This window comes from Equus caballus, chromosome 29 (genome assembly GCF_041296265.1).
Source record: "Equus caballus isolate H_3958 breed thoroughbred chromosome 29, TB-T2T, whole genome shotgun sequence".
NCBI lineage: Eukaryota > Metazoa > Chordata > Mammalia > Perissodactyla > Equidae > Equus > Equus caballus.
The window spans coordinates 41,338,977-41,347,773 of NC_091712.1; the positions used below are offsets into that span (position 1 = coordinate 41,338,977).

At 43.9% G+C, this 8,797-nt stretch overlaps 1 long non-coding RNA gene across 1 annotated transcript; it reads right to left on the reverse strand.

Annotated features, from left to right (window-relative positions):
• Positions 1-969: 969 nt before the first annotated feature.
• Positions 970-8,327, reverse strand: LOC111771259 (uncharacterized). The gene is made up of 3 exons (XR_011433873.1): positions 8,126-8,327; positions 3,333-3,431; positions 970-3,000 (listed from the first exon to the last, which is right to left on the reverse strand). It is a non-coding gene; the product is annotated as an uncharacterized lncRNA (long non-coding RNA).
• Positions 8,328-8,797: the final 470 nt, after the last annotated feature.

Here is an 8,797-nt window from a genome sequence, read left to right on the forward strand (position 1 = left end):
GCTAGTGCTTGCTTTATGCCTGGGCTCCCGCAATCCCTGCAATTCATCTGGCCTCAACACTGAAAGTTTGTGTGTGTATCAGTTATCTTTTTCTGCCCCAAGACTTAGTGGCTTAAGCCAGCCACACCTGGTGTTTTTGACCCATCTGTGGATTTGTTGCTTAGACCTCTGCGGGTCTAGCCTGGGCTCATGCCTGCAGCTGCATTTAGCTGGCAGTTTGGCAAGACGTTGGGCTCAGCTTGAACAGCTAGGAGCTGTGTCTCTCTTTCCCAGTCTTTCCAGCCAAACGAAGTCTTCACAAAATGAGGGCTCCAGCACACCACCCTCACCCCCTCAGACAAGCTTACATCACACTTGTGGTGTTCTGTTTGCTTGTTTCATGTGTTTTGATGTCCCGTTGGCCAAAGAAAGTCTGGGCGAAGCCTAGATTCGGTGTGGAAGAGGAATTCATAGAGGAGGAGTCCTGCCTCTGGACAGTTCCTGTAGAAATCTACCCTGTGCATAAGCTCAGGTTTACCACAAGGGCAGAGATTCCTGGGCAGTAAGTATCTCCACTGGGACATCCAGCTAGTGGGTCGTTGCAGCAGAATTTGAACCCAATCTGGTTTATTTCATTTCATTCTGAGTTCTAGTAAAAAATCAAAGCTAGTCAAAATCAATTGGGATTTTCTCTTTCTATTGGAATTTTATTTGGATAAAGTCAACAACGTAACGAGATAAACTCACGACTTGACAGTCGTGCCTCTCACATCACATCCATGAAAGACAGTGTGGCAGAGGCTGTTGGTTTGCCGTTCAACCCACTGTCCTTTGTTTCCTCCACTACAGAGAGTGGACAGCTGATTCCAAGCCTCCTTTGCAGCTGGGCATGGACATGTGACAAGGTTCTGAGCTCTGAGTGGCAGGCAGGTTTTCCTGGGAAGACTATATTTGCCAAATGTTAAAAAAAAAAAAAAAAAATCCAGCAGAAAGCTTTGCATTCTTCTTGTTTTTATTTCTTTTTTTAGCATCTTTGAGTTATAATTGACATACAAAGAATTACACTTCTGTAATGTGTACAATTTGATGAGTTTGCACAAGTACGAACACCTGTGAGACCATCACCACCATCAAGGTGGTAGACATATCCATCACTTTCAAAAGTTTCCTCATGCCCCCTCCCCACTTTTTTTGTGTTGGAAGAATACTTAACAGAAGAGCTACCCTCTTAACAAATTTTTAACTGTGCAATACATTGTTGTTAACTCTAGGCGCAACCTTACGCAGTGGATCCCTAGAATTCACTTATTTGCAAGAATTAAAACTCTATACTCATGGAACAACACTCTTATCCCTTTTCCTAACCCTGAACATGGAACTGCCTGGAGGGGCAGCAGGCATGCTAGAACCATGAGAATAAAAACTACAGAGAAGGGAGGAAGGATCAAAAATCAGAGAAGGAACACAGATCCTTGAAGATGTTACTAAGAAGCTGTGTTAGCCCTGAATCCTCACCCTCCTCGGTACTCATTTTTATGTGAGCAAAACACAACCTCAACTGTGAACACCTCTGTTCACCACGCTCTCTGTACCTTGCAGCTCAATGCAATCCCAGCTGCCTTAAGACATGGGAAGTCATTTCAAAGGAATGAAGTTGACACTGCAGAAGTTTTTGGGTTTTTTTTTAATGGAGTTTTCTTTTTTTTTTTAAGATTGGCCTTGAGCTAACATCTGTTGACAGTCTTTTTTTTTCTTCTTCTTCTCCCCAAAGCGCCCCCAGTATAGTTGTATATTCTAGTTGTAGGTCCCTCTAGTTCTGCTATGTGAGACGCTACCTCAGCATGGCCTGATGAGTGGTGCTAGGTCCGTGCCCAGGATCCAAACCAGCAGAACCGTGGGCCACCAAAGTAGAGTGCATAAACTTAACCACTTGGCCGTGGGACCAGCCCTACTGCAGAAGCATTTGAACCAATTAACTATATAAACAATTCCAGCAAAATTTTTATAACGTCAACCATCTTTATCATTTTGCCAATGCCAACTTTGCCTTGCTGAGGAAGGAGACACTTGCCAAAATGACAGAAAGGATTAAATCATTGCTTTCCTGGGCTTTGCTTCTGGAGGTGGAGCCAATGACGCCAGTTTGGGGGGTGCTCAGGCCACTTGCCCAACTAGCTTATGATGGGTTTTATTACTCACATGTTGTAATTTAATGAAATGGTGGCAGAATTGTTTTAAAAAACATATTTGCAAAGTTCAGATGGAAACAGGTAATATCATGGATAATAAATTTCTGAACCTTAGTTTTGGATAATCAAAATACCCCAAATACCTAGTCTGAATTAAAAAGGATTTTTACAGTGTGATAGAAAGGTAAGTCACGACTCAATGCCTTCATCGAGCAGGGTTAAATTAAGCACAGGGTCATTTTAGGTTAGAAATGAAAATGAAAAATCCTTTTGGAGTATTTTAACACATATATACTCCTTTTATGAGAACAATTAAAAAGTGTTAACGGCTAGTAGCTTCCGTCCACGTGGCTGTATTTTCCGATCAAGTCCAGGGTGTTGCATTTAGTTGAAAATCCTGCCGTCACATGAAATTGTGTGGTCTGGAGTGGAGAGTTCAGCTCCTTTCTTTTAAATTTATTTCATCCAGAGTGAAAAAAGGTACACTCTTAGGGTAGAAAGAAATCATTTCTGGTTCAACAGATTTTTCCTTTTTTAAGTAAGAACAGGTTAAATACTTATAAAGAAAGAGAAGAATATGAAGCACCCTGGTCAAGTATCAGAGAATTTAATGGGATTTTAATTTTATTGATAAAACACCCTTCATTCAAAGAAAATTAAATTGAGCCTTTTTGTGGAATATGGGGTCCAGTGCTCCATTTTATGTTTATATGCAAATTGAAGGGCAGAACTGAGGTAACTATCTGGAACCTTCCAGAAGAAAATAAACACTCTTGTATCTCCAAATAGCCAGAATTTTGTGCAGAATCATCTCAATATTTCTTTGTCAGGCCTGAAACCAAAGCAAAAATAAACTATTTCAGCCTGTTAGCTACAATTTGGCTAACCATCTCTCAGACTAGCTAATCAATCAACAAATACTACTTTTTATTTGGCTACCACCTGAGGAGTACAAATAATTGCATGACCCGTTACTGGAGCCTTAATGACAAAGCTTGTAGGGAAGGCAGGCAGGTGAGAACGCACTTGCTGAAGAAACCTCAGAGCATCAGCACTGAGCCAAGGGTGAGCCAGAAAAGCATTGCTGGGACCAGAGGGGAAAGGACTGTCTTGGTACAGAACACCACAGACTGGGTGGATTAATGACAGACACTTCTTTCTCACCATTTGGAGGCTGAAGTCCAAGATGAGGGCAGCAGCATGGTGCAGTTCTTGTAAGAACTCTTGCTGGCTTGCAGATAGCCTCCTTCTCACCACGTCCTCCTATGGAGGAGAGAGACAGAGAGAGAGCTCCAGTGTCTCTTCCTCTTCTTATAAGCACACCAGTCATGTTGGATCAGGGCCCCACCCCTATGACCTCCGTTAACCTTATTTACCTCCTTACAGGCCCTATCTCCAAGTACAGGCATACCTCGGAGATGCTACAGATTCGGTTCTAGACCACCTCAATAAAGCCAGTATCGCAATAAACTGAGTCACACGAATTTTTTGGGTTCCCAGCGCGTATAAAAGCTGTGGTTACACGAAAATTGTGTGCGATCGCATTATGTCTAAAAAACAATGTACATCCCTTAATTAAGAAATGCTTTGCTGCTGAAAAATTCTAACCATCATCTGAGCCTTGAAGGAGTCATCATCTTTTTTGCTGGTGGTGGGTCTTGTAAAAAACACAACGTCTGCAAAGCGCAATAAAATGAGGTAGAATAAAACAGGGGACGGATGGACAGCCATTCTGGGAATTAGGACTTCAACAGCTGAATTTTGGGGACACAATTCAGGCCACAGCGGGCCCATGGGCTGGAAGAAGCCGGGAAAGAGCTGGGCCAGTGTCATTTGGTCTGCCTGACCGTGAGGCTGGGCTGCCTCCTAGGATGTGTCTTCAGTGGCCACCACTGTCACATTGCAGGGAGAAAAACCTTCAGAGTCCGACTTCCAGCCACCCCACCCCAGACTTTGTTCCTGTGCCCTCAACGGGCCTTTGCTTTTCATCCAAACAATTAAAAATGGCCGAAAAAATAATTAGATAAAAGGGGATTAAAATCTCTGTCTTTACATACACGCGATTTCCAAAGACCATTTTGTTAGTCAAGAACTACTGGAAATGACTTTTTGGTGCTGCTCTTGATTTTCCAATTGCTCTCCATAAGAGATCTCCTGCAGAAGCTGGCATGCACCTTAAAGATAAAAGTGACGCTCCCCTCAGCTCTCCACTGAAATACAAGCTCATAAGAGCAGGGATTTCGATGTGTTTGCTCACGTTGTAACCCAGGCCGGGAATATATAGCGCCTGCACATAGCTGCTCCCTCACCCTGCTTGGAAGGAAGAGGGGATGTGCGGGGCCGGAACTCGAGCGTTCCTATGTACCTTCCCACTCTTGTCATCCTGGAAGAGCATCGTTTGCCCTTCTATTTAAAATGGCTTTGTGTGTTGAGTTCAAATGGATATAATCAGGCAGTTCTACGCCCATCATGGTCAGCAATGAAACACCAGCACTCAGATATTTATTGAATAAAATAGTAGAAATAGAAAAAATAGAAAGAGTCAGTAGGATTTGAATAGCCTGAGAGAAATGGGAGAGATTTTTGTTAGAAAAGTAACATCTGAATGGTTATTGAAAAGGAGCATTTTAAGACCCATGTGACCATCACGTGAAGCATTCTTGAGAACTAGAGAGGGGACTGTGGCTCCAGGAGGGATAAGTTGGAAGCGCAGATGAGCCTGACATAGGGAGGACCAAAATAGGATGGTGGAGGATGGAACCAACAGATGGACTGAGAGTCATTGAGAAGGCAAAAGGGAAAACTCTCCTTAGCCATTTGAAAGGGGAAAGTGGTAGGGTCCGGAAAGGAATGGAAACAGCTCTTGAAATCGCAGGCTTGACGGCTTGGGAGAAAGAGGTCCCCACTGACTGAAGGAAGAAGTATCTTTGGCACATGACAGCTTACCTGCAGCCTTCATTCCCTCATCAGGAAACTGTGCTGGCCTCCTGGTGGACTTTGTCAGATCATGTTGAGATTGTTTGTGTTGAGGGAGACAGGGAAACTCTGTGGTTACGGTGTGGAATGGAAATCCAAGTGTCAGGGCCTGAATGTTTGCATCTCCCCAAAATTCATATGTTGAAACCTCCCCCTGAATGTCGTGGTATTAGGAAGTGGGGCCTTTGGAAGGAGATTCAGTCATGAGAGTGGAGCCCCCAGCAATGGATTAATGACCTTATAAGAAGAGACCCCAGAGAGCTCCCTCACCCCCTCCACCAAGTGAGGACACAGAGAGAAGACTGTCCAGGAACCAGGAAGTGGGTTCTCACCAGACGCTGAATCTGCTGGTACCTTGATCCTGGACTTCCAGCCTCCAGAGCTGTGAGGAATCAATGTCTGTTGTTTGCAAGCCTCCCAATCCGCGGTGTTGTGTTATAGCAGCCTGAACGGTCTAAGACACCGAGACCCGTGAGACTGGATTCTGACTTAGTTTCTAGCTGTGTGAATCTGGTCAAATCACCTAAGGTCACTAGGTCACTTGTTTCTCATCTGTTAAAGAACAAAGTCTGTCTAAGTCACAGGGTTGCCACAGGGACTGAAGAACAGGACGTGTATAAATTGCATAGCACGTTGTTGGCACACGGTAAATGGCAGCTATGGTGACAACGATGATGAGCAAAGACTGCGTTATTCACCATCCTGTCCTCGAGGGCCAGGGCTGTGCCTGGTGCCTGGTTTACTCCCTGTAGATGTACTAAAATAACTGAGTCTCGTTTGGACACACAGAGTGTAGCCATCAATAAGATATCAAAATAGAAAATTCTTCCAGCTGGTCAGAAATATGAGTCCAAAATTTGAGAGAGATCCTGCCCAGGGATATTTATTCGGGAGTTATTCTTATAAAGTGGGTGTTTTGTTCGTTTTGTTTTTAAAATAATACTTCCCAGGCAGTGTGCTAAACCCTCATCAGCATTATCTCCCTGAAACTCAAATGACACTGTGATAAAGGAGTAATGGTATTATTGTTCCAGAGAATCTGATTCCTAGAGATTTCCAGCAACTTGCCAAGGCCGTAGAGCACGCAGAGGGACAGGAGCGAGGGGTCGGGGAAGAGGGCTGGGGATGAGTCTGGACTCCACCTCGGTTCACCAGGCACCAGGACAATGCTCATGATCTGATCCAGTCCATGCTGCCTTACAGAGAAGACTCTAAGAGCCCAGAGGAGGGAAGCCCTTACCTGTGGCTCTTGCACATTCCTTGAGCCCTGATGCCCTGACTTCATCTCTGAGAGGCCAGGGGAGGCTGTACCAGCCTTTTTCTGGGCTCTGCTTCAACATTTCCTTCCAAATAACTTTTAAATGCATTTATTTATCTCTTTGTGTTCAAATGAACTCTTACGTGAAAGTAGATCAAAGCGGAGTTCTCCAATTTATGAAATAGATCAACCAGGGGCTGGGAAACTCGGACCTGCAGCGACCACCTGCAACGCTAATGAGCATCCTCCCTGGAGACCAATGAGCTGCCTCTGCAGATCCGCAGATTCCAAATACAGACTAGAGCATGGCGATTTGTTAGCGAGGAAGGAAACAAGCACACTGACAAATCTATTCCGGGCCCTGAAGTATCTGAAATGACTCCCCCGCCATTACTGCACCACTGTCTTTACACTGAAGTTCACTGGGGTAATGAATTGCAAAGCATAGAAAGTGTCTTCTGAAAAAAAGTAGAGTCCCATGGATTTCCAGACACTGAGCATCGCATGGCCGTTTATCAGGGAACCAAGAGGAGGGAAGAACCACTAATAAAAATGCTTGTTATGAGAGCCCACATTGACATCCTGCAACAAGATCTCTGTCCCACGGGCAGGAATTTGGAGCTGCTTTTCCAGGAGTGGTGGCAGACTTCTCTATGACCCAACAGTACACTTTTGCAAAGTGGTTGGCTAATGTTCTGGAATGTAGTCTGTGGCTGTTCAATGAATTCTTTCCTGTGAGCAAACAAGCTGGCTCTAGAGGTAATCACACATGGCCACTTATTTCCATTAGCAACCCCAAACAAGCAAGTGACTTTACCCAAACAGTAGAAAAGACTAGGTTATTTTTAAATGTGCTCAGTTTAACGTGTTTCACAATTCGCGATTTCCCAACAGCAAAAAGAATGGTAACAACTCCTGAAATTACATGAGAATTCAGAAGGAGGCACACCAAGTAGGGAAAGAAGCAACCGAGGGCAGTGCGCACATTACAAATGAATGAAAATAGTGAAATCCTGTTTAGAGGAGCCCATATCCATTTTTTTTTTTTAAAGTCCTAGTAAGATCTAGTTTAAGAAGACAAGAGTCATGACTTTGGGTGATGTTCACAACTATGTGTCCATCTAATGTTTTTCTCTCAACAGGCTTCTTGTATTTTTAAAAATAAGTATGCTCCAAACTAGCTTTGAGGAATGTGTTTGTAAAGACAGCCTGATTGTAAAGCCCAGGAGATTACAAGGAGTCCGGGAGGCAAAGGTTTCTTGGTTTCCCATGATGGCAGCGCCTGCTGAGTCAGTTCAAGTCAACATGACACAGCTGGAAATCCCACAGCCCTGGAAAATTGGGCCATCCATAGATATGGAAAGGGTACCCAGCATGGCCCCCACGGATGTCCTACACAGATGTCGAGGCAAGAGCCACAGCCTCTCCAGGAAAATGTGCCCACTGGAAAATTAAAAGGAAAGTTTACGTTGATTCCACGGTGCAACTAATCAGAAATTTTCAATCACCTTTACACCTGATTATGCAAGACGACCTCTTTCTTCTGAATCGCACTTGAAATGAGCAGTTCTCAGCTAGTTAAGGATAAAAATGGCTTTTAATGTCTGGCATTGTTTTGTAATCAAATGTACTTCTTGGTAGACCTGGTACCTGACAAGTGAATGCTGTAGTCAGCCTTTCTCCAGAGATTCCCCGCCGGTTACCTGAAGGAAACACTACTTACCTGTGAGACAGTCATTTCTTGGACAATTCCTTTCATCTGTAAGTGAGGAAATGAGTCAGCTCTACTAAGTGTTACCTCACCATCGGTGTTTTGTTATTCAGCAGGAATGGGCCCTCATTTTGTTACTCATAGAAGCCGGGTATCGCCCAGCGTCCAGGTCGCTGTTGACAACTCTTTTTCAAACAACTACAGGTCTGTTGTCGAAGATCTTAACAGTCTCTCTCATTGGAAAAGTGCCCGGCTGGTCACAAGATTGCATGACTCATTGTAACTGCTCAACTTTAGCTAAACACCGAGCTCAAAGGACAAAATCAGCTCCGTGATGTCATCCTTTGTCTATGTATCTTTAACATAGTTTAGATACAGAGGGAGTTGTGTAAGACGCGAAGGTTTCCAATGAGAAGAATGTGTCTGAAATACTTAGGGAGAGAAAACATTTCAGGGTTCTGTTTGAATACAAACACAAGACATGCTCCAGGAATTTGGGCTGTGTGGTCTTTGCTGACACAAAGTTTCAAGACCTATAAACTAGTCACCTGGGCTGGTCAAAGTTTAACTCAACTGACATGTTTTGGGCTTAAATAACCGTTTAAGAATGTCGAGTTTTCAGAACAGACTGAGGAATGTTCTCATCTACCGCTATTTGAAACCTAAGAGGATAATGTGCCAAGA